Source organism: Lygodium microphyllum, chromosome 6 (genome assembly GCF_053477565.2).
Source record: "Lygodium microphyllum isolate KBCC chromosome 6, Lygodium_microphyllum_v1.1.10, whole genome shotgun sequence".
Taxonomy (NCBI): domain Eukaryota; kingdom Viridiplantae; phylum Streptophyta; class Polypodiopsida; order Schizaeales; family Lygodiaceae; genus Lygodium; species Lygodium microphyllum.
The window spans coordinates 59,561,058-59,588,710 of NC_141140.1; the positions used below are offsets into that span (position 1 = coordinate 59,561,058).

The window sequence follows — 27,653 nt, forward strand, 5'->3', positions numbered from 1 at the left end:
ATGCTTTCTCTCTTAGCAGATTAGATATCTCGGCATCCATGGGTATCAATGCATTGATCATTGCCTCCATCTCAGGCTCTAAGATTATAGTAAAGTATGAAAGGCTACCTATCTCCTCTGGTATTGATAGTATAGACTCGGTCGTGTCTTCCAAGTGTTCGATTGGCTCAAGCACTCTGTCCATCACATTCCTATAAACTTATCTAGCTAGCCACAATATGTGCATTCCTCCTTGGGATGAGATGTCACCTCCCTATATAAATTTTACGGCCACATCTAATGTTTGAATATATAATATTCAATTAGTTTATGAATATAAGGCATGATTGATATACATTTTTCTTACCGTTTGCTCAAAGTCTAAGATTGCTTGATCAATGATCTCCGATTGAAACTTGTCAAAGGATTGTATGTGGTCTATAGACAAGCAATGCTTTCGTTTGATTGCCAACTTCCATTGAGAGCAAGAACATGGCACACGTTGATTACAATACACCTTGCAATCTTGAACATCATAACCATTATCATTTTCCATTTTGTCTATATTATGACAAACAATTGGTTTTTGTTCTCGTTCTCTTTTTCTTTCTTAATTCGTTTGAGAATGGATTTCTTATCTTGTAACTCAGCAAAATTAACATAAACTAAAGTCTTGGTTTTCTCCCCTTTCTTTGCACATTTCTTTGCACTCTTCATTTTATGTTCTCTCCCCCTTCTCTTTCTTTCTCTCTTTTTCTCTGTTGCCCCTCTCTTTATTTCTCTCCACCCCATCGTGTTTTCTCACTCACTCTCCTCTCTCCCTCCCCCCCTCTCTCTCTCTCTCTCTCTTTTCCCATTTCTTGGTTATCTTTTATGTTTATTCTCTCTCTCTCTCTCTCTCTCTCTCTCTCCCTTTCTTCTTCTCCCTCTCTCATTTCCTCTGTTTCTCCCTCAATGCACCTCATTCTCAACAAAATAAAACAAAAGAAAAGAAGAAAGAATAAGAATAAACCAAGAGGGGGCAATGTACTCACCGCAAAGTCCCAAGGATGAATTCTTCATCTCCTCTTTGCGACGGTCCCTCTTCTTCCTTCGTGTACTTCCTCCTCTTCTTCACGAATGGTGACAGCCACGACGGCAGCAATGAGAAGCTCTCCTTCTCTCTCTTTCTCTTTTACTCTCCCTTTTCCACCTAAAGGCACGATTAGAATTGCCAAATGTGAATTTCATGATGTAATTATTAATGTAATTATAAAAAAAAGACAATATGTTGGTGATGATGATGAAGAAATAGTACATGATTTTTTGCAAGCTCTTCGAGTCTTTGTGCAGGGGATGAAGAGAAGCTGACTCCACAATAACTTTAGTTTGAAGTAGTTAAAGATTTAATTGCAACAATTGAAGCTGAAGATAAAGAAAGTATGGATGCAAAAATTAAACAAGTGAAGGTTTAAAATATAATGATCGGCTGGTCCAAACCAGTTGGGTAGTCTATCTCTCAAAAAGAAGGTCCTCTATAGCACATGCATGATGAGGAAGACGCTCGATTCATTCCAAGCAGTCACTACTCCCGTACACATTGGGCAAGAGCAATAATGGAGACAGTCGTCAAAATTGGAATAAAAGAAATACCATGTATTGCACTCTTAGACCATGGTTCTGAAATAAACGTCATGTCAAAAGGAGTCTCTATGAAGGCGGCGGATGGCTTATAGATATTGATCTAGGTTGGCGAATGAGAGCTGTAAACAACTCTTTTGGAGAGTTATATATTGCATGTCCTAATGTGTAGGTAACTATTGGATACATAAAAGATGATTTTCACTTTTTTGTTCAAGACTCTTGTAGTTACCCCAACATTCTTCTACAACTTTATATTTCTGAAGCCTTCTTGGAAACAAAAGCTCTTGATGATGGTTCTTCCTATGCTTGAATCCAAAGCAAGGATAATGCATGATCTGTCCAATTTCTTACTGTGTATGTTAACCATTGATCTAGGTTTTTTACAAATTAGATTTCTACCACAAAATTTGGTCAAAAACCCTATCAAGAGCCTTACCCATAGCTTAAACCTTACGTCTTATCACTTTGGGTTTACTCTTTAAGTACTAGGTATGCTACATTACTTCTCGGTTATGATAACTCTAGCAAGTGGGGAGACAAGTTCTTAGGAGGGATGCCAATGTAAAGGGTAAAAGGGATGTGCTATCTTAGTGATGATGGAAATGGATTGCACCTAGGGGTTGAGTGAGTGCATAGATTTTTCTCAAAGGACTAACCTCCAACTACACTTGGGTTCCACCTACATCACCAAGATTTGGGATCTATCACCATCATTAGAGGATACTTCACCCTTGTATACAAGTTAATGTCCACATCATGGTGTCATTTGGATCTTATACAAAAGCTTACAAGCATGGACCCCCTCTATCACATGCTTATATTTATTTATATATATAAATAATTAAAGTCAAAGCAGCTTTTGGAAGACTTTTTAATCATTTTCATAAATCCCATGGAAAATCAAATTTCAAGAAAATTCCCTCGATGCCCGATCTGGTCTACAAAGTTGCAGAAGAAACTTTTTTCAGATTTTTCACCGATTTGAAGTTACAAAGGCACAGACTGTTGGCTGGAAGCTACATGTAATTTTATTCTCTCTTTCATCCTTATCACATCAACTTTTCATTTTATCCTTATTATAAATATATTATAATAATATTCTTTGGACATCTACCTCTTGTAATTTAGCTCCCTTTCTCTAACTTGTCTACGCTTCTTGCATAATGACCAAGGTGGATACTTGTCCCATCCACCATTATAAGGTGCCCATGGAGATGTAAAGAAAGACACAATCACAAGCACATGAGAGCACTCTAAATCACCAAGCCCAAAGGGGAGCCAGTAAGAGCACATTATGCAACACCCTCATGCTAGTTTATCTCTTTGATGTAAGCTATGATTGAGTCTCTTTTTTTATATAGCATTCCATGAATACATCATGACAAGCTTCCTCTACCTCTTCTCCTCTTATCTCCCTCTCTTATCATCTCTCTCCCTCTCTCTCATATTCTAATATGACATCTAGATCATATGGTGTCTAGATCATTTACACTCTCTTTTAATTCTCCCTCTACATTCATACTTAAACTTATCAAGTAAGACTTTTCATATGCTCTATTGGTGAGGAATCCTTATTTCTTTATGTTATATATATGTTCATGGGAGAAATTAGGGACCATCACCTCTCTTAGCCTTCCATCATCTTCATTTCTCTTAAGATGGGCTACAAATTTTATCTTGTGAAGTTGTGTTTTGGTTCTTTCCATTCACTTAGGAAAGGATGTCCTAGCCCATCTTCCCTTTGGCTAGGTGGTGTCATTCTTTAGCTCTCTTAGTGAGGATTAGAGGCTGGGTGGGTAAGAGGCAACACACTCATATTTTCAACTCTCATTTTGGTGCCCTCGTTGAGGAACTTCTCAAGCTACACTTTACAATTTCTATGAAGGAAGAAAAATCTAAGAAGTTATCCTCTTCTTCAACAAGTATTTGTCAAGGGATCACTAAGGAGGAATCTTTATCAAACCCTATTCAAGGGATTCATTGCTCAAGAGTACCACTATGGTCTTCAAAGGAAGCTCAAGAAAATAATAATCTTTATCGACAAATGGCACGTATGTGGGTAAAGCAAGTCAATTACACACACCCTTCTTTATTTCAAGAGAAATCTTGCTCTCATCAAGTCTCTAGGTCAAGGCATTGTGTTGAGTGCTTTATGTCTAGTGTAAAGACACTCCCTAAGGAGCCTCGTTTTCAAGTGGTGAAGGCGCTTTCAAATTCAAGGATTAACAAGTTTTTGGAGGGAAGTTACACATCAATGGTGTCTGGTATTGGCAAGAGGCTACATATGGTGATGCGTTTCAACTACTACTAGCAAGAATGCTCAAAGTAATTGAGAAGGTAGCTATCGAAACGTATGAACTTTACAAGGCTGATGATGGTCACACCAAAGCTATCTAATCATTGGTGAGCAAATCCTTCGCATCTCTCGAATGGTGGGATCTAAGAGGCCAAAGATTCAATAACACGCTTCATGAAAGTTAGTAGTTAATGCATAAATGAATAATCCTATTTTCTACAACTTTCAATCGGTTCAAAACATTAGGGTGGATGTTGCATTAGTAGGAAGATACATTTTCAACAAAGATTTGTCTTCTATTTTTGAGCTCAGAGGTTGAGAGAGATTTTGTTGTCCCCTGACCCCATAGTATTCCCTATTTTGGATAATAACATCTCCTTTAATGTGCACATATTTATTCTACTCTAAGTACATCCCATGAACTATATGGATTTGTACGGACCTATCTGTCCTCTTGCCAGGCAAACCGTGCACATAATAGCTAGCAAGAAGCTCTGGTTCCAAAATATCATAAGTGAATTATTGGGCCCTCCTCGTCTTGCTGAGATTAATGAATTTGTGAATCCATTATTTCTACCCTTAATAAGATATGACTTAGGCATAGATGTGTTCATCTTTATTTTGTATTGAGCTAGATCAATATCTTCCTATCATGGCTTTTTCAAGATTTTTTTGGGCACAAACGGGAGAAAGCTCTAGATTTTCTAGATGACTTAGAAATGGCCTTCCTAGTCACATGCCAGGATGATGAAGCAACCAAAGTACATGTCTTCTTTTTATTTCTAAAGGGTGATGCTCGAGTGTGGTATCAAGCTCTCCTAGAGGCTACAAGGGGTAACTAGGAGGATCTCAAGACCACATTCTTATATGAGTACCAAGATACAAAGCCTTCTGAATATCTTTGGAGACAACTCTTAGATCTTCACCAAACCTTACCAGGGAATACCAAGCATATGAATGCATGTTTATAAAATTGTGGGATAAATGGACAACCTCCTTAGCCAAAGGAGAGAGAGTACCTAATTGCCTTAAGAAAGAATTTTTTCTGGCCGGACTCTGCCCTCTACTGAGGGAGAATGTCAAAGGCAAGTTTTCCACATCATATGAAGAATAAGTTACTTATGCTAGGGAGAAAGATAGGAAATTGAAGTATCGAGCCCAGTTGAGGGGGGAAGTTGAGCCCATGCAGGTTTTACCAACCATACCAAGGCCTAGAGAAATAGCAGAGGTCTCACCCAAACCAAAAATGCCATAGCAAGAGCTTCTACAATGCATTATTAATCAACTTGAAAGTCTTTCATTGAATTTAGTAAAAGGAATACGGCCCCCTCCCCTCGCAAATGAAGGCAATCGGGCCCAAGGAGACAAGAAAGAGAATATATTTGCTATAATTATGGGGAGACTGGCCATGGTATGTGCTTTTGTCCTCATTCGAGGCGTTTGTTAGGAAATGGATTCCCAAAAAGAAGGAGGAGACAATAAGTGATACCACGTAGGGAGAGGCTTGTTTCATCAAATCCAGGGCATCCACCGTCGGTTCAAGTTCTCCAGCATCCTCAACCACTTGCAAAGGTGTCGCCCTTGCCTGTCCAGCCACTACAGAATCGTGACGTCAGGATGATCAGTTTCGATGAGAGTGATGTCAAAGGAAAGGCCAAAGTAGCAGAGGTTGAAGCAATGCCAGTGAAGAAAGCTGGTAGAATTGAAAGGATGGAGCATACACCACTAGAAGAGGTTGAAAATATGGAAGAAGAAGCAGAGTCTTCTAAGGCTTCAAAGACATGCGGCAATAAAAAGAGGAGGGCTTACTCATGTCGACACATTGAGCTAGATGATTTTTCCCTGGGTAAAGGAACTAGAGCTTATGATTTGCTTGTTGATGTGAGGGATCAAGGGCCAAAAATTTCATGGCCACAATTACTACATCTATCTCCAACAGTGCAACAACAATGGTCAAAGATGGTAAGCATTAGACCCATGAAGAATAGACACATGAATGCAATCAAGGCTAGAAAGACGAAAGATATTGTGCCTCTAGTGGAAGCCAAAATCAATGGGCAGAGAGTATCAAAGACATATGGAGGTACAGATATTGGTGTCATGATGGAAAAGTTGATGCATCGTTTGGGATTAGAGGTAACTGAAACTACTGAATTTGGGGCCAAAATGGCTAACAATATAGTAGCAAATTTAAATTGTTTGGGAGTTATAAAGAAAGTCAAGGTAAAGGTGTGTGGAGTGCAATTGGAGCTTGACATGTATGTGATGCCAATGAAGGGAGAGAGCTATCCACTCATTCTTGGGTGACCATGACTAATGGAAATGAAAGCTAGGCAAGATTGGAGACAGGGGCTTTAGAGCTAAGGCCATAAAGGGAGCTGTAGAAAAAATGGAAGAGCACTATCTACAACATAAAGGAGGGCCGATAGGAGGGTCTTGCATTACAGAACATCGCTGATAAATAGAGTTCCAACGAGGATTGGTCATCTATGATAGAGGGAAAATCTTCTAATGAGGAGGAAAAAAGCTCTCTAGAAATGATGGGGATTACATTGAAAGGGCCTTCTAGTAGTGAAATTCCACAACAACTTCCAAAGGTCGAGAACAAGGGGCTAGAAAAAATGTTGGCTAAGGATCTATCAACTGAGGAGAAGGCAACCTACATGGAAGTGATTATAAAATACTCATCACTTCTTATTTTTGATTATGAACACATCAGAGGTATGACGGAAGTACAACATTACATTAATCTAAAAGATGAAGCAAGGCTAGTAGTCGCAGCTGCTACGACGGTTGGGAGTAGTTCAACAAAATGCTCTACTTACTAAGGTGTAGCGACTTTTTAAGGCATGCTTCATCTATCCAGTAGGGGACTCAGAGTGGGTTTCACCTATAGTGGTGATACCCAAGAAGAACAACAAATGGTAGATTTGTGAGGACTACAAGCCGCTAAATGCTGCAACAAAGAGAGATCACTTTCCTCTTTCCTTTCAAGATGAAATACTCAATGAGGTGGCCGAGCATGAGAGATACACTGTTTGTGATCGGTATTCAAGTTATCTCCATATCCTAATATAAAGAGGATCAACAGAAGACCACCCTCATCACACCTTGGGAGTGTTTTGCTTACAAAGTAATGCAATTTGGATTAACAAATGCTCCAAATACCTTCCAGTGATTCATGAATTATGTCTTCTAACCATATTTTGGTAAGTCCATCAGGGTCTTTATTAATGATTTTTGTATTTATAGTTCTAAGACTCTACATCTAGAAAAGGTGGATGAAGGTTTCAACTGCCTCACACAAATGGGGGGTAGCTAAACAATAAGAAGTGTCATATTAGCAAAAGTAGTGTAACTTTGTTAGGGCATGTCGTAAGTGAGAGGGGCATTGAAGTGGATCCAAACAAAATTAGGGCCCTATTGGCGGTGCCGTCACCATCTTTTGTGAAGCAACTAACCTCTTTCATTCAAAAGATGCGATATATGGGGTGGTTTATTCATCTCCTCTCCCAATTAGTATTTCCACTGCAACAGTTGACCCACTCCTCTGAGGAGCTCCTATGGAGTGATGAAAGGGAAAGGTGCTTTCATGAGATGAAGAAGACTCTCAGCACCCGTCCCATAATTTTACAGCCTTATTGGGATCAAGAGATTTTTGTCAACTCGAGTTTTGGGGAAGATGCTCTAGGGACAGCACTAATACAAAAGGATGCTAAAACTAGCTTGATGAGACCAGTTTATGTCAAGATTGTGGGAGAGAAGGAAGGAGTCTCGCTTGAAGCTTTCTTGCTTGCACAATGGGGGAAGACACAAAAGGGTGGAGGCTGAAAACAGTTTTCCTCTTCTTAGTTGTGTAAGCCAAAAAGAACTCTAATACAAAGAAATAGAAGAACCCTATATATGGGTCTCAAACCAAACTCAACTAACTAAGGTGGCATACTAACTGAGCCACGATCTAGAGTAGATAAGGATAGCTATCATGTAGCTATTATTCATGGGCGGTGTACCAACTGTGTCTGCAACTGACAAGTCGGTGACATAAATACACAACGGTCACCCTGGCGTATCACGAGTGGAGCTCGATATCTCAACACTCCCCCTCGAGCTCAATCCCAATTCCTGCACACCAAGCAGGTCTCTGAACTTGCGCAGCTTCTCTGCGCCCAATGCCTTCGTGAATATGTCAGCTACCTGATCCTCTATGCTGACATAAACTAGATCAATAAGACCTAGTAAAACCCTCTCTCGCACATAGTGATAATGCACCTCAATGTGCTTTGTTCTAGCATGATAGACTGGGTTATTTGCCAAGTGTATACTACTCATGTTGTCACAATAAATGACAACTGGTCCATCTGTAGACTGATGCATATCATAAAGTAGCTTATGCAACCAAGCTACCTCACATGCACCCATTGCTGCACCCCTGTACTCAGCCTCTGTGCTCGACAAGGCAATTGTAGGCTGTTTCTTGCTGCTCCAAGTGACTGCAGCACTCCCAAAAGAGAACACATATCCACTGGTAGATCGTCTATCAGAAATACTACCAGCCCAATCAGCATCAGTGTATCCATGCAACTGTATCTGAACCCCAGTCTCATAAAATAGTCCATACTGCAATGTGGACTTCACATACCTGAGTATGCGTCTAGCCGCATCCAAATGCGGTTTCCTTGGAGCCTGCATAAACTGACTTACCAATCCAACAGCATAGCTCAAATCTGGCCTGGTAATAGTCATATAAATCAAACTTCCTACTATGCGTTTGTACATAGTAGGGTCTTCTAGAAGCTCACCTGCATCTGTGCTCAACTTCACATTCTGCTCCAAAGGAACTGAAATAGGCTTACAGCCTGTCATCCCATATTTGGACAGCATGTCCAATCCATACTGCCTCTGCAAGAGCTGTATCCCAGTTGGTGATCTAATCACCTCAATGCCCAAGAAATAACGCAGCTCTCCCAAATCCTTCATCTCAAACTTCTGCTTCAATAGCATTTTCACATGAGGGATATCTTCATCACTGTCACTTGTCATAATCAAATCATCAACATAAATGACAAGCAGCATAATACCTTTCTCTGTTTTTCTCACATAAAGTGAGAAATCTGCCTTGGAAATCTGAAAGCCAATAGTGACAAGATACTGTCCTATCTTGTCGGACCATACTCTAGGTGCTTGCTTCAAGCCATACAAAGCTTTCTTCAACCTGCAAACAAACTCAGGATGAACAGTATGCACATAACCTGGTGGCTGCTCCATATAGACATCTTCTTGCAAATCACCATGCAAGAAGGCATTCTTTACATCCATCTGATGTAAAGACCATCCCTTTGATGCAGCCATAGCAATGACTGCTCTTACGGTTGCCATCCTTGCAACCGGACTGAATGTTTCTTCATAGTCAATGCCATATGTTTGTGCATACCCCTTGACTACTAATCTTGCCTTCTATCTGTTCACAGAACCATCTGCATTGTGCTTCACCTTATAAACCCACTTACAGCCAATTGCATTTTTACCTTTAGGCAAAGGTACCAATTCCCATGTAGCATTTGCTTCCAAGGCATCCATTTCTTCATCCATGGCTTTCTCCCATTTTTCTTTTCCCATGGCTTCCTCAAAAGAAGTGGGTTCTGGTTCCTGTATCACTTTAACCATATATGCATAGTGAATGGCTGTAAATCCATCATATTTCAGCCTATCCACAGGATACCTAGCTCTCGTAGACCTGCGCAAAGTAGGTTCACTCCCAGGTGCTCTCAAAACATCCCTGGTCTTCCTTACTCCAGGTGTAACAATAGAAGGAATACCCAACTCATCATTAATGCTCTGTTCTGAGCCACTGGATTCACCATCCACATAAGAGTGACCTGCATTCACATCAAACATGGGCTGATCAACCTTCTCTTTTCCTTTTCGTGATACATGCATACCACTATCTGCATTACTTTGAGAAGATTCTCCTGATCTCAATCTGCCTGTCCATGGCGAAGAATGTGAACCACTGCTAGAGGACGCTCCAGGTCCACTAATATTTTGTGACTGCTGCTGTGAATTCTGTGCAGCATTACCATTTTGTGCATCTACATCATCAATCGCATTTACTGGTTTATACCAGCTACTCATCTCATCAAAAACAACATCTCTACTCACTGTAAACTTACGAGTAGAAGGGTTATAGCATCTATACCCTTTTTGCTGCAGAGAGTAACCAATAAAGATGCACTTCTCAGCTTTTGGATCCAACTTGGATCTCAACTCATCTGGCACATGTACATAGGCAATGCAACAAAAAAATTTCAAATGAGAAATATCTAGTTTCCTACCAGTATACCTCTCCTCTGGAGTCATCCCATGTATTGCTGCAGTGGGAGTCCTGTTCATTATATAGACTGCTGTAGCAACTGCTTCAGCCCAATAAAAATCTGGCAAGTCTTTTTCATTGAGCATGGCACGAGATACCTCTCCAATATGCCTGTTTTTCCTTTCTGCAATTCCATTTTATTGTGGGGTATAACTGCATAAATATTGCTGCTTTATGCCATGCTCCTGTAAGAACTTTGCAAACTCATTTGAGAGGTACTCTCCCCCTCCATCTGACCTTAGGCATTTTATTTGCAGACCTATTTCTTTTTCAGCCATAGCTTTAAGGGTTTTGAAATGCCCAAAAACTTCACTTTTCTTTTTCATAAAATACACCCAAACTTTTCTGCTATAGTCATCAATAAAAGTGACAAAATAATGACAGCCTCCAAGAGATGCAGCTTTAGTAGTCCACACATCAGAGTGGATTAATTCCAATGGCTTTTCACTCTCTTGAACATGTCTAGGAAATGGTTTCCTTGCCTGTTTTCCAAACTGACAGGCTTCACATACCTTATGCATTTCTGCAACCTTGAATTTTGGCAATCCTGCAACAATATTTTGGGCCTGCATTGATTTAAGTCGCTGTACATTAACATGACCAATGCGTTTATGCCATATATCAATATCTGCAACTACACCGGTCCCATGGGCAAACATTGCTGCACTCAATTCAGACATGTCTGCATCCAATGTAAACATTCTGCCCTTCTTCTTTCCTTTTGCTATCAAGCGACCTTTATTTTTCATATCCTCAACAAAGCATCCATGAGGATTAAATCTGACCTGCAAGCCCTGCTCAACCATTTGACCAACAGAAACCAGATTCTTGGTGATATTCGGGACATGAAATACATCGGACAAGTATTTCTTTTTCCCATCCTGCATAGACAAGGGAATTTTTCCAATCTGCACAATAGGATGTGCAGTATCATCACCAGTCTCCACAAATCCTGGTTTTTCCATTTTCCTTGCATCCTCCATCCATTCTGCATGACCTGTCATGTGGTTTGATGCACCTGAGTCAACATACCATACATCATTGCTTTCTTCTGCATTTGTCACAGAATTGTTCATGTGCTGCACCATGAACAAATGCTCATTTCTGTCATCACCCTGTCTGCTAGAAGATGCATAATTCCCTTGTTGCAGTTTTCCATTCATGATGTCATTCTGCTTTTTATAGCAGTCTTTAGCCATATGACCCATTTTACCACATAATAGCATTCAACATTACTGTTTGCATTTTGGCCTCTTTGCCATCCACCACGACCTCTTTGGCTCCCCCTGCCTCTAGAGTTACCACGTCCTCCTCCATAGGACTGGTTTTCTTGAGTTTGCTGCATATTCTGATTTCTGCCACGGCCTCCAAATCGGCCTCCTCTACCTCTGCCTCTACCTCTTCCAGCATTTGAGTAGAAGACAGCTTCTTTTGAAGTTCCTCCTGAAGAAGATGCACCACCATTTCTCTGCTCCTCAGAAATTAGAAGAGCAATCAACTCCTCAAAAGTCAGGAAATCTTTCACGAACGGAAATGGATGTTCGAAACTGTGCATAATCCTTTCCTAGACCATTCAAGGTCACGGAAACTAAATCATCATCTTCCACTGGTGACCCAATGGAAGCAAGTGCATCTGCAATCTTCTTCACCTTCATGTGGTAGTCATTGATGCTCATATTTTCTCTTTGCACATTATGCAACTCTTGCTTGAGCTGCATTTTCCTGGCTTGTGTATTTGTGCTATACATTTTTGATAGAGTATCCCATGCCTCCTTTGGCGTACTTGCATCCTGAATATGCACAATCATAGAGTCTGAAATGCTGATAGACAGCCAGTACATAACTTTCCTGGCTCTCTCATGCCATGCTTTGAATGCCTGCATTTGTTGTTGATTGGGAACATCAGGAAGAACTGGTTCTTCTTCATTTCTTGCAACAAATTCCCAATATCCTTTTCCCATAAGGAAATTTGTCATTCTAAACTTTCATGCCTGGAAGTTGTTCTTGTCAAGCTTTTCAGTGACAATCTGTGAAAGAGAATCAGACGCCATTACAGAATCCTGCAAGAAATTCTGTCACTGCAAAAAACACAGCTTCACCCTCACAAGGGCAAATCTGGAAAGTTGGCGAAAGTGGTATTTGACCACACAGTCACTTCCTAGTGACGATTTTGCATAAACATGAACCAAGGATGATTCTGAAACTCCCAATGTCTCTGCGCACAAGCATACGATGCAATTTCTACAGTAAATTTTCACCGACCTGTAGAACAGTGGCTGCACAACATAAAACTGAGCCTTTTCTCGAGTGCGTGCAGAAAACTTCCGTCTGCAAAACAGGCCCCGAAATGGCCTCAAAAAAAAAAAACAAGGTCGCCGAGGGCTAAAGCCCTCGCCCGCAGCATATACTGCCCTCTTGCTTCACCGCGAAGGGCGTCTCAACCTGAGACAATGCACTCCTGCAATTTCCGGCTGTGCTACCTGCAGAGATCTGCTCCCAAAACAGAAAATGAAAGCAACACTGCTCCTCTTACCAGACCACCGCGAGCTTAGCTTGCTTTCTTGAGCTCCTTACCACGAACAAGGCTCTGATACCATGTCAAGATTGTGGGAGAGAAGGAAGGAGTCTTGCTTGAAGCTTTCTTGCTTGCACAATGGGGGAAGACACACAAGGGTGGAGGCTGAAAACAGTTTTCCTCTTCTTAGTTGTGTAAGCCAAAAAGAACTCTAATACAAAGAAATAGAAGAACCCTATATATGGGTCTCAAACCAAACTCAACTAACTAAGGTGGCATACTAACTGAGCCACGATCTAGAGTAGATAAGGATAGCTATCATGTAGCTATTATTCATGGGCGGTGTACCAACCGCGTCTGCAACTGACAAGTCGGTGACATAAATACACAACGGTCACCCTGGCGTATCACGAGTGGAGCTCGATATCTCAACAGTTTACTTTTCTAGTAGAGTAATGACAACATCAAAATGAGGGTACAAGATGGTGGAGGTGATGGTTTTGTCTCCAATGTTTGTTGTAAGTAAGTTTCGTCCTTATCTTCTCCATAGGCCATTTACAATGATCATGACAGAAGAGCATTTTCCCTATGCCTTACAACACATGGATTTTTTAGCCAGAATCGCTAAGTGGGTGATACAACTCCAAGAGTTTGACTACACCTTCAAGGTGAAGGACTCTACTCGGGATTGCCTAGCTGATTTCTTGACCCATAGATGCCATCGAAAGAAGGAAAAAGAGAAGGGAAATGTAAAAGAGTAGACACATCCTCTTGAGGACTCGCCACGGGTGGAGAATATCAATCCCTCTATCTTTAATACACATCTACTTTGCATCAACTTGGAGGATGTCTATTCTAACAATGAAGCAAAATATCAAGCCTTGCTTTTAGGTTTGAGGTGATGTCTCTCACATGGTGTCACTCGACTTAATGTTTTTGGGGATTCTATGATAATTATTAAGCAAATGAAAGGAATTTAGACTTGTAAAAATAATAGCTTAGATGTAAAAATGAGAGAAGCTAAAACTCTCATGAGGAAGCTACAGAAAGCCCAAATCTATTTTGTACCAAGGCGCACAAATGACGACCCAGATGCTCTAGGTAGTAGATCTGAAAAATTGAAAGAGGTAACGGTTGGTATCATTGTAGTAAAGATCCCTTTGCTTCAGGGTAAGTTTCAACTATAAGATGTGCTTTATCATGGTGGGGCACCTACACATATGAATAAGAGTGAGAAAAGGTGGTTGGCTACTAAGGCCACTAAATAGTGCTTGATAAATGATGTGTTGTATTGCAAAGGAAGGGATGTAGTGCTTAGAAGGATGTTAACAACAAAGGGGATTGTGGATGTGATTAAGAGATGCCATGAGGGGTTTTGTGGCAGACATTTTGCTCAAGAAATAACCAATAGAAGGATTCTTCAAGCTGGTTTTGTGTGGCCTAGTCTGCATCGAGATGTGCAACATTGGTGATGCACTTGTGATGCTTGCCAAAAGGCTAGACCAAGGAAGCTAGTGCATGAGAAACAAAATCCCATAACTACATATGACCCATTTGAGAAATGGGGGATTGATGCAATAGGGCCACTCCCACAAACTCAGTTTGGTAATGAATACATCATAATGGGGTGTGAACTACATGACAAGGTGGGCTAAGGCTTCAGCAACTAGTAGGATCATAGCCTAAGAAGTGGAAAAATTTGTGTTTGAAAATATTTTTGCAGGTTTGGCACACCTTTAGAAATTATCTCTGATCGTGGTCCTGGTTTTAGGGCTAATCTAGTGGGGGAGCTAATGGAAAAGCTAAAAATCAAGCACAGTCATTCTACTCCCTACTACCCACAGTGTAATGGTTTGGTTGAAAAGGTGAATGGGTTGATTTGTAAGATAATTACCAAGCATGTACGCATGCACCCCAAGCACTGGGATAAAAAATTTAGTGCAACTCTTTGGGCCTACAAGACTTCATTGAGAACCTCACTTGGCTATACTGCATTTCACCTCATTTATGGATAAGAGGCTTAGCTTCCTATAGAAGTAGAACTGGCTAGTTTACGTGTTTTAGTAGGTAGTCAAGAGAAGAATCAAGATAAGAAGTTAGAGGAAAGGATCTTGGATCTAGAGTGGCTGGAGTTAGATAGAGAAGTAGTAATCCAACACTATTCCATGCAAACTGAAGAGAGAATGAAGACATTTAATAACAAGTTGGCTAGAAAACACATAAGGGAAGGATCACTTATGCTACGCTATGATAACTTCTTTGATAATAGAAAGGATGCTAAAGTTGTGTTCAAGTGGGAAAGGCCATTCATGGTCATAAGGAGATATCCAAATAGCAGCTATAAGCTAGGTGACATGGATGAGAGGGTTCACAAGTCAAGGGTAAATGGATGGTGACTCAAGCCTTATTTTCAAAGAACTAGGGACACATTAGAGCAGTCATTTGGCAAAGAGCCACCAATGAGAGGGTGCATTCCTCCCTACTCTATTGGACCAACATTAGTAAGCTAGAGGCATGAATGTCTCTAGCTTAAGGGGAGGGCTTATGATCCGGGTTTTTTACAGAGCAAATTTCTACCACAAAATTTAGCCAAAAACCCCTATCAAGAGCCTTACCCATAGCTTAAGCCCTACATCTTATCACTTTGGGTTTACTCTTCAAGCAGTAGGTATGCTACATTGCTTCTCGGTTATGATAACTCTAACAAGTGGGGAAACAAGTTCTTAGGAGGGAGATCAATGCAAATGGTAAAAGGGATGTGTTATCTTAGTGATGATGGAAATGGATTACACCTAGGGATTGAGTGAGTGCATATAATATTTTCAAAGGACTAACCTCCAACTATACTTGGGTTTCAGTTGCATTACCAAGATTTGGGATCTATCACCATCATTATAGGACACCTCATCCTTGTACACAAGTCAATGTCCACATCATGGTGTCATTTGGATCTTACACAAAATCTTACAAGCATGGAACCCCCTTTATCACATGCTTATATGTATTTAAATATATATAAAAAATTAAACTCAAAGAAAATTTTGAAAGCCGTTTTTAATCATTTTAATAAATCCCACGAAAAATAGAATTTCAAGAAAATTCCCACGATGTGCGATTGGTTTCAACATGGTCTACAAAGTTGCAGAAGAAACTTTTTTCAAATTCTTTACCGATTTGAAGTTACCAAGGCACAGAATGCTAGTTGCATGCAATTTGATTCTCTTTCACCCTTATCACATCAGCTTCCATTTTATTCTTCTTGTAAATATATTAAAATAATGTGCTTTGGGCACCCAGCTCTTGTAATCTAGCTCCCTTTCTCTAGCTTGTCTACCACCACCCTTGGCTTCTTGCATGATGACCAAGGTGGGACTTGTCCCATCCACTATTTTCCATATTATCAAAGATGCCATACATCATCTAGGATTATGTTAACTAAAACATTAGCTTAATCTAATACCTCACGGAGGCTACATAAGGTGCCCATGGAGATGCAAAGAAAGACACAATCACAAGCACATGAGAGCACTCTAGATCACCAAGCCCAAAGGGGAGCCACTAAAAGCATATTACGTAACACCCTCATGCTAGTCCATCTCTTTGAGGTAAGCTATAAGTGAGTCTCTTTTTTTATATAGCATTCCATGAATACATAATGGCAAGTTTCCTCTACCTCTTCTCCTCTTGTCTCCCTCTCTTCTCATCTCTTTCCCTCTCTCTCATATTCTAATATGACATCTAGATCATATGGTGTCCAGATCATTTGTACCCTCTTCTAATTCTCACTCTACATTCATACTTAAACTTATTAAGTAAGACTTGTCATATACTCTATTGGTGGGGAATCCTTATTTTCTCACTACTATATATATGTTCATGGGAGAAATTAGAAGTCATCATCTCTCTTAACCTTCCATCATCTTCATTCCCCTTAAGATGGGCTACAAATTCTATCTTGTGAAGCTCTGTTTTGGTTCTTTCCATTCACTTAGGAAAGGGATGTCCTAGCACATCCTCTCTTTGGCTAGGTGGTGTCGTTCTTTAGCTCTCTTAGTGAGGATTGGAGGCTAGGTGGGTAAGAGACAACCCGCTCATCTTTTCAGCTCTCACCATCATCAAAACAGAGATCGATTGTGTGATTATCCTGTGCCTCCTAATGCCCAAAAAATCAAGGGTTTTCGGGTTACCCTGCTGTAAAAGGAGGCTATGGTAGTGCCTAATGTAAAAATATTGAACGTCCCTATGCTATAGAAACTGTCTCTAATAAGTCTGCATGTATGTACAACGAATAGTATGGGCTATTATAAAGTCTCTTCCAGTCATGACTAAAGCTGAAAGAAAATATTTATGTCATGTAAAAAAAGCATTGAAAACTTATGACATGATGGCTAAAAATGAAGATATTTTGGGTATTTTTTTTAAATTGATTACTACTAAACATTGGCTGAAATATATGCAAATACTCATATAAAAAATTTGGCTAAAAATCACTCCATAGAAGTATGTACATTAGATTTTTTTCAAACAATTCAAGAATTTGTTGAGCAAAAAGACATTGGTTTACTCAACAAGACTAAAACGCAAGTGAAGACAAAATATAAGATGATGGATAAGAAAGTCAAGCATGTGGCAGTCCCACTACCTCTTGAAAGTGAAGGGCTTGCAGATAGGGCAGCAAATCAGTCAAGTCTTTGTGATCCTTCCAACGTTGGTCACAAGTTCACATCCGAAAGTATAAAGGAGCTCAAAATAGGTAACAATTCTTTCCTTTCGCATTTGAAAAACACTCTTTTATGCAAATGCTAATGAAACATGGAAAAGCTTTTGCATTTTAGCCAAGTGAAATAGGCTGTGTGGATCCAAATATTGTGGCTCCTATGGTCATTTTTACGGTCCCACATGTGCCTTGGAACCTCAAGCCCATTTCCATTCCAAGGGCGCATTTGCCCAAATTATTGGAACTTCTAAATGAGAAGATTAAAATGAAGATTTTAGAACCTTCTTCAGCACCTTACTCAAATCAATGGTTTACCGTGCCTAAGAAAACTGGATCCTTATGATTCATTCAAGATCTACAGCCTATTAATCGTGTCACAATCCAAAATGTTGGTTCGAGTCGAGTTGTTGATGAGTTTGTTGCAGCTTTTGCACGTAGAGAAATTTATTCTATGGGAGACCTATATTGATATGACCAATTTCAGCTTTCATTACAAAGCCAAGACATTACCACAATATAGACACCTCTTAGATTGGTCCGCATGTGCACTCTACCACAAGGTGCAACAAACTCCATAGCCCATATGATGAATGCCATGCACAAAGCCTTCGAGGACTTTATTCCACAACTTACTCTCCCATTTCGTGATGATGTACCTATCAAGGGATGTGAAGTCAATGAAAAGAGTGAGAAGCTTGACGAAGATGGATGCATGACATTTGTAGTTAACCATATTCATGATTGTGGCAAGTGGTCGGACATCTGTGTGGCCCCTATGGACGTAAATCTTCACCAATCAAGATAGATGCCATTAATATAATGCAAGAAAAATGCATAAATATTTTAGAGGTGAGAAGATTTCTTGGTCCATGTGTATTCTATCTCGTATGGATACCACATTTTGCTCATGTAGCTGAAAATCTTTATCAATTATTAAGAAAAGGACAAAGATTCTCTTGGGGGAAAGAGCATACTCTCACTATATGCAAACTAAAGAAGTTGTTAATTTCAGCCCCCACTCTCAAAAGGGCTGATTATTCAAATGGTCAACCCATCATCCTTACTATGGATACAAATTCCATTGGGATAGGATGGGTTGTTGGCCAAGAAGACCTTGAAGGTAACAGATATGCAATTCATTTTGAAGCAAATGCTCTCAATAAACATCAAAGAAGGTATGCCCAAGTAAAAAGGGCATTTTGGGGAGTTGTAACAGCATTAAAGTGTGATCGTGAATACTTTATAGGTGCTTCCATAGTGGTAGAAACTGATTGTCTTCCACTCTTGGGTATGATTTCCAACTGCTCTACACCCGACATTGCTATGCTAAGATGGATTGCATATATTAAATCTCTCAACCCTGAATTAAAGCATATTATAGGAAAGGTGATTCCAGTTGCTAACATGCTATCATGTACAAGATATGACAATGAAGAAGAGCTAATGGAAAAAGATGAAGTTGAAGAATCTATACTTGTTGAGTTTCATTCCATGGCTACTAAAAGTATATTTTCAGTTGCTGCATATACAAACCCAAAGCTAAAACTTGCAAGTGAAGTTGATCTTTTCAATGATATAGCATTAAGTGTAATAATAACAGGAAAATGTATTACTATAAATCAACATACAGCAACAAAGATCTAAGATTTATCTATGGAAGAAGGGTGGTCAACTAGAAGCCAGCATGCTCATTGCATTGCTTAAGTTCTAGTTCATTTCCTTGAAGAAGATTATGAAGAGGATTGCTGAAGATCGGCCAATATTTAAGCACAATGAAGAAGAAAGAGACTTGGTCTGATGAAGAGTTCAAGCATATTAAGAGGAAATCTTATTGCTTCTTTCTTAAAAATGGGCATCTATGGAAGTACGAAAAGAAGAAGAAAGGAGCGCATATATGAGTTTTAGGTAATAAAAGGTTGCAACTACAGGTAATGAAGGAATTTCATGAAATCTTGTGGGTTGGCCATAGAGGTATATGGGGAACCCTTATTAAAGTGAAAGAAAAATACTAGTGGCAGAACATGTATCAAGATATAGAGAATTTTATTGAAACCTATTACGTGTGTTAGATGTATTCTATGGTCAAGCATCGAGATGGGTTACAACTGACTTATCCCTTGTCTATACATTATAGATGGGTTATTGATCTTGTAACCATGCCTACACAGATATGGAATGTGTGATATTTAGTGCTTGCAAGAGAAGATCTAACTAATCAAGTTGAAGGTAAAGCTTTAACAACCAAGTCCACTCAAGCTGTTTGTCACTTTCTTCTTGAAGAAGTATTTTGTAGATATGGTTGTGTTGGCAAGGCAAGCATGGATAGAGGAGAATTAGATGCTGATGAGTCATGCAACTTCTTTGCTCAATTGGGTATTAAGTTGCCTTTGACATTAGCCTACAATCTTGAAGGCAATGGAAAGAGTGAGTGAGAACATCAACCTATTCTCAAAGCTCTAGCAAATTTTTGTAGAGGAAAGATCAAAGAATGGCCTAAAATGCTACCTTTTCCATTATGGGTTGATCGAACTACTCACAGTACAGTGACTTGCCATATGCCAATTGAACTTATGCATGGACAACAACCAATTATGACAATTGAAGAATCTATTCTCATATGGAGTCTTCTACCTTGGGAGGAAGGCATCAGTAGAGAAGAGTTGTTGACTTTGCGCATATGGCAGCTAGAAAGAAGGCATGAAGATGTTCAAGCAGCTATTAAGAAGTTAAAAATAGCAAGACTAAAAAACAAAAGAAGATTTGATAGGCAACATCGACTTCGGCCAAGAGCTATCCAAGAAAATGACTAGGTGCTTGTCTATGACAGCAGCCTAGACAATCAATACATTGCTTCTAGTAAGAGTGTGGCTTCTTTTTGTGAGTATTCTTCTACGTCTTCTATTTCTTTGAACCTACTCTCTTCCATTTACTCCTCTCCCTGAATCTCCCTTCACCCTGTTGTGTCTTACCCTCATGGTAGACTTTTGACACCAAATGCACTGACACCGTGTTAGGGGAAGTTTATGCTATCATCAGAGGTGAATTCCATAAGATATTTGGGATGATTTGGGGCTGATATCTTCAGTCATATTCAAAGAATTAGCTACAACATTATTCTTTTAATTCATTTCTTACTGTACGGAAGACATCTTGTCAAACTATGCAAGTATTGTGTGCCCCTATGGTAGGGCAATGTTTGTAGATCATTCATAGATGCTTTGAGTTGAATTAAGAGGAGCTTTTTCTCTTATTTCTTGGAAGTGGTAACTTATTCTTATCAAGAAATCAATTTGAAGCTCTCTTGAAGCAAGTCTCTTTTCCCTACAAGCCTTGTAATTTACTCATAAGCTTTTGTCCCTAACAGTCTACATTGAATGCAATCATGTAAGGTTGATTCATGCTATGGCATCATGTATGAATGATGGGATGCAAATTTGTTTATGATACATGACAACATATTGTACTTGATTTTATAATTTGTGATTGCTCTTAGAGTCAAGAAAACAAGCTTGATATGAGTTAGAACTTATGAACTAATACTCTTGTGATATTTGCTAAGAACATGCAGTTGGAAGCTCTATCAAGAACTTGGCTTGAAACCTTCAACTCTTCTCTTATCTCTACCATCTCTAGAGTCTAATCTCTTGAACTCCCATACATTCTTCTCTCTCAAAACCCTGTGATTGATTGTGAAGTACCTCTTCAACCTATAAACATTCACTATAATCTACTTATCTCTTGAAGACACGTCTCTATCAATCTTGTCCAATTTTCTTGCCAAACCCCTGTGGTGACCAACCCTACACACTGCGACAACATCGTGTTATATGCCCACACTTTCACATATAACTTATTATCCCAATCTTGTTTCTTCTCTGATACTATCTTTGATAGAATACCCACATGCTATTTATTGGTACTTTTAACCTTCCCATTTGCATGCGAGTTATAAGAAGTCATCTTATTGTGATTAATCTGCCATGCTTCAGTCAATCACCTTATTTAGAAAATGGGTTCCACGGTCCAACACTAATTCCTTTCGAAGACTAAATTAGTAGATAATCTGCTCAAGCATGAAGCTACTAGTCTCCTTTCTATCCTCCTTCTTCATCGCTCGTGATTTTGACCACGTTGTAAAATAGTTAGTTGCCACTATGATATATCTCTTTTGTGTAAAAGATGACAGGATAATAGGACCCAAAAAATCGATGCCCCACTTCTCGAATGGTAGTATAGCCATAATAGGAGTCAATGGTGGGCACTTGCTATTCTTCCTACTCGCATGCCTTTGACATATATCACATCTCTTGATATACTCAAATGAATCCTAAAAAATGGATGGCTACCAATATCCAACTCTTAAAGCTTTTTGTGCAGTCAACCGCCAATAAAAGTGCCCTCCACAAGCAGAGTCATGCACTCTTCCAAGATAAATGAAACCTTGTCAGGCATAACACATTGGTGGTAAACATCATCAAACCCCTTGTCGATATAGTGTTCTTGCACAATCAAGGTAAATTTCAAAGCATGCTTTCTAATTTTTCTCTTCTCTAATTTTGATAAAGTGGCTCCAGTATCTTCTATAGATAAATAGTGCATTATAGCAGCATACCAGGATGGAATGGAAGCCGTATCAATTTTAAAGAGCCCCTGAATATCACTAACTTCGGCCAAGATTTCCTTTGGCTCCTTGAAATCCAAAAGACATTCAACAATGCCTTGCAACTTTTGTGGCTTACTCCTAATTTCATAATCAAACTCTTGTAAAGTAATTAGCCATTTCGCTAGGTGACTAGGTAGCTATAACTTATGTAGCAACAATCTAAGTCCTTCCACCGTTGTATAAAATACTATATTTTCATAGAGAATATAGTGCATGAACTTTTTGGTCACAAACACCAACCCTATTAGATGTTATCATTTCTCCTCCCACATCTAGGCTAAACAACAGCTAATGATATGCATTGTGGTTGCTAAAAATATATTAAAAACCTCACCCCTTTTGGGACCTTTCAGGACTGGCACTTTTTCCAATTTCTGCTTTACATCCTGGAAGGATACTTGACAAGGATCACTTCAAAAAATTAGACAGTAAAAAGATAATAGATTCATCAATGGCAATGTTCTTTCTGCCTGTGCATTAATAAATTGTCGATAATATCCCATTGATGACAAAAAGCTATGCACTTCTTTAGGAGTATGTAGCGGACTCATAGCGACAATAACCTTTATATTTTTAGGAGTTGAACTAACCATATGACCCAATAGTATTCCATAGGGCACTCCAAAGACACACTTTCTTGGGTTTAGAGCAATGCAAAACTGCTTGCAATGCTCAAAATACTTCCTTAAAATAATCAACATTCTTTCCCTTATGGTAGCTGCCACCAAATCGTCGATAAAGATTTTTAGCTCCTCATGGGAAATATCACCAAAAGTCTTATCAGCTGTACGTTGCGCAGAACCTGCCACATTGCATAATCCAAATGCCATCACATGATATGCAAAGGTACCAAATATAGTGATAAATGCCATTTTTAGCTTATCTTCCTCTCCAATAGCCATTTGGTTATATCCAACAAAGCAATCCATAAATGAATAGACATCCCTACTCACTAACTAATCTAGAATCTAATCAATAAATGGTGGTGAATAGTAATCTCTAATCGTCTATTTATTGAGCTCCCAAAAATATACGCAAAGCTATATTTGATTATTCTTCTTTTTCCTAATAACCACTAGCAAGCACCACTCCATGTGTTGTATAAGTGGTGCGCAGATCGGACGTAGGTAGCTCACGTAGTGAATTCCCAAAGGTCCCCAAGAACAAAGCACTCTACTTTTTTAACACAAAAACCAATGTGAAAGCAAGCACGACATGAGACAAGAGACAAATTGGGTTGAATCTCCCCCATGCCTTGTGTGAGCGCTTCACAAAGCATGTATTTAATATATATTTCCAATCTTTTTGCTCAAAAATAGCCCAATTACAAAAATATGACAAGCTTTTAGCTTTTGAGTTTGCTTTCTACCAAAAATAGGAAAATAAAGCTAATGGACGGTGCCCAAAGAGTCTGGCACGCCCAATCTCAATGTCCAAATAAAAATAACATATCCAGGCGCATAAGCGCATACAAAATAATAATAAATAGTCGATGTCTCTATAGACATAATCAAAATATAGGCGTGGCGCCTATCAAAATATAGTCGAAAGGTCGAAAACCCGCTAGACTCCAATGCTTTCCTCCGCCACTGCTGCTATCTCTACACATCAACTGAAGCATTCACAATCGTTAGTAAAATAACACAATTAAACCGACAAAAGTGAATACCTAGCAGTCTTCAGCTACATAAATAAATCAACTGGTTAGAAATAAATCCTAACCTTAATTTATTACGAGTGCGCACTCTAAACTCATAAACGTTTATTAATTTAATATGCATTTTGCGGAATCACCCGCTATGGAATCACCCATGTACACACTAAATTAATGAAACGCCCGAAAAGGACAGGCGTCCCCATCAACTTCTCGCACAAAGAATCCTCTTTGCGTATGAGCCCCGGTCATCTAAGTTTACGGAATCCACCGTAAAACCTCACGGAATCCACCGTGGAATATGCCTCCTGGCATCATACCCCCGGGGTGGGATAGCAATTGACCTCAATTGCTATTAGCTCAATGTGGAGCTAACAGAGTGGGGAAAGCATTTAGGTCTCTAGCGTGCATCCATTGTGCTTCTTCTACAGGATGGTTCTTAAATTTCACGAGATATCTAGAGTACCTTCGGCCAGTTCTAGTGGTCATGTAGTCAGTGTCTATGATGGCTTCTGGTTCAAGGATTTCAGTCTCTTCTTCTAGTAAAGGTGGGTTTTCATAGACAGGGTGGATAGGTAATTGTCCTCTAAATGGTCTCAATAAACTAATATGAAAGGTATTATGAATTTTCCAATGTGATGGCAGTTCTAACTTGAATGCATTGTCATTAATCTTATGAATGATTCTAAATGGTCCGTAGAATCTAGGGGCTAATTTGACAACTGGATGTCTATCTACACTTTGCAGTCTACGTTTCTCTATTCTAAGCCAAACATAATCATCAACTTTGAAATTCTTGGCTTGTCTTTTCTTGTTGGCTTGTTTGGTATATGATTGTTGGGCTTTAGCAATCATATCCTTTACTTCATCAAAAATAGTATTATGCATAATAGCAATATCATCGGTACTTTGTATTCTATTAGACAAAGATGCAACAGGTGTAGATAATCTATGTCCATAAATAACTTCAAAAGGTGCTTTCTTTGTAGATGTGTGCGGTGTATTATTGTAAGCAAACTGTAATAAATGCAAATGAGTATCCCATGTTTGAGGTTTAGAGATAGTGTATGCACGTAAAAGATCTAAAATAGTGCTATTTGTGGCTTCTGTTTGTCCATTTGTTTCTGGATGAAATGCAGATGAGAAATCAATCTTTGTGCCTAGATTTGCAAACAGTGTAATCCAGAAATTATTACAAAATCTAGAATCTCTATCTGAAATAATCACTTTCGGCAATCCATGGTTAGTAAAAATAGTTTTCAAAAATAACTGTGCTGCTTGTGATGCTGTTAAAGTTTTCTTACATGCAATGAAATATGCTTGCTTACTAAATCTATCTACAATTGTCCAAATCATGTCATGGTTAGATTTAGTATTTGGTAAGCCAGTAATGAAATCCATAGATATATGTTCCCAAGGTTTAGATGGAATAGATAAAGGCATTAATAACCCATACTGTTTACCATGATGTCTCTTTATTCTTTGACAAATCAGACATTCAGAAACAAAATTAGACACATCTGCATCCATATGCGGCCAATAAAAATCTTCAGTTAACATGCGTAATGTAGAAATGATACCTCTATGACCTTGATATGGGGGACAATGAATTTCATTCAAAACAAAAGATCGGAATGGAATAGTAACACACAGTCTCTTTTCAAAGAACATGAATCCATCATTATATGACAATGAATCAACAGGAATGAAATTATTTTGAACTAATTTTTGCCAATCAGAATGAAAAGTAATATCCTGGTGATATGTGTCTTTCATAGCAATCAAAGAATCAAAAGATATGATAGAAATGTTATGAATTGCAGGTCTTCTACTTAATGCATCGGCAACTACATTTTCTTTTCCAGGTTGGTATTGAATGATAGGATGGAAACTTTGAATGAATGAAGCCCATTTGATATGACGGTCAGAAATTTGGGGTTGGCTAAGTAGATGTCTAATGCTTTGCTGGTCGGTCTTTATCATGAATTCTGAACCCATTAAATAATGCTTCCATTGTTTCAATGCTTGGACAACTGCTAAGAGTTCCTTGTCATAGGTGGAATATTTAAGCTCAGAGGGTTTCAGCTTAGAACTAGAATATGCTATTGGATGGTTATCTTGCATTAGCACGGCTCCTATTCCTGATCCGCTAGCATCAGTCACAACTAAAAAGAATGGTCTGTTAAAGTCAGGCAATTGTAGGACAGGGGCATTGGTCAATGCACATTTAAGTAAATCAAAGGATTTCTGCTGGTTTTCAGTCCATTGATAAACAATGCCTTTCTTAAGAAGTTTGGTCAGTGGTAAAGCAAGTAATGAGAAATTACGTACAAACTTCCTATAGAAACTAGCAAGACCAAGGAATGAACGTAATTCATGTACATTTTTAGGAATAGGCCAATGCAATATTGCGTCAATTTTCTTAGGATCAACTTTTATTCCTTCTTCTGATACAATATGACCTAGATATTCTATTTCTGTCTTAAAGAATTCACTCTTGTCAGGATTTGCAAACAATTGATTTTCTTTCAGTAATTGAAAAACTAATGATAAATGCTCATAATGCTCTTTTTCACTTTGACTGAACACTAAAATATCATCAAAGAAAACAATCACACAATATTGATATTTTAGAAAAATACGATTCATCATTCTACTGAAAGTGGCAGGTGCATTAGTTAATCCGAATGGCATAACTAAGAATTCGTAATGGCCAAACTGTGTCCTGAATGCAGTCTTAAATATGTCGGATCTATCTAACCTCACCTGATGATATCCAGATTTAAGGTCAATTTTACTAAATATAGAAGATCCTTGCAGTTTGTCCATAAGGTCATCAACTCTAGGTATAGGATACCTATTCTTTACAGTGATCTTGTTTAATGCTCGGTAGTCAATACACATCCGATAAGTATTATTCTTTTTCTTGACTAAGAGCACAGGTGCACCGAATGGAGAACTGCTAGGTCGAATTAAACCTCTATTTAGTAATTCTTCTACTTGACTCTGGATTTCTTTTTGCTCTATTTGATTGTGCCTATATGGGGCTTTGCAAGGTGGTTGTGTGCCAGGTATTAGGTCAATCTTATGGTCTTCTGGACGTGATGGAGGTAAACCTGGTGGTAGGTCTTCTGCAAAACAGTCCTTAAAATATGCAAGAAATTCCTTATGCCTAGGGTGCATATGAGTTTCTTTTGCGTGCAATTCATTCACCCAAATGAGATATGATTTAGTATTCTTGCGTAGTGCACGTTTTGCTTGAGTATGCGAAAGCAGTGGAAACATATGAGATGCATGCATACCAAATAATGTAATAGATTTTCCTTGAAAATTTATATTCATTGTGTGTGTGGAATAATCTATATTGGGATTATGTTGGTGTCTCCATGGCATTCCTAGAATAATGTCGCTAGACTGTAATGGGACAACTAAGAAATTTCTTCTTTCAATATATGGACCAATTTGAATTTCTAAATTTTGAACTTCTTGTGTGCCATTGTACCTAGTACCTAAAAATGCAGCTTTTATGCGATAGTGCGTAGGTACTGTATGCAATTTCAATTCCTTTACCAATTTTGCTGAAATAAAGTCATGCGTACTACCGTCATCATGCAATACAGTTCTTTCTTTTCCATGCACCATACATTTCATAGTCAACAATGAATGTAAAGTAGGCATACCTGGTAGAGTGTCGGAAGTAGTAGTAGGATCATCTTCTTCTTCAGTGAAATCCGGCATATCCTCATGCTCGTCCTCGTCCATAGCTCCAAGGTAGTTGATATGTGTTGATGGCTTCTTTGAATGACAATTTGCTGCGAGATGGCCTGGCTGGTGAC

The 27,653-nt window shown here is 39.0% G+C and overlaps 1 pseudogene; it reads left to right on the plus strand.

The window, feature by feature from the left end:
• Positions 1–5,515: 5,515 nt before the first annotated feature.
• Positions 5,516–27,653, plus strand: part of LOC148034610 (uncharacterized) — a 28,627-nt pseudogene continuing 6,489 nt past the window's right edge.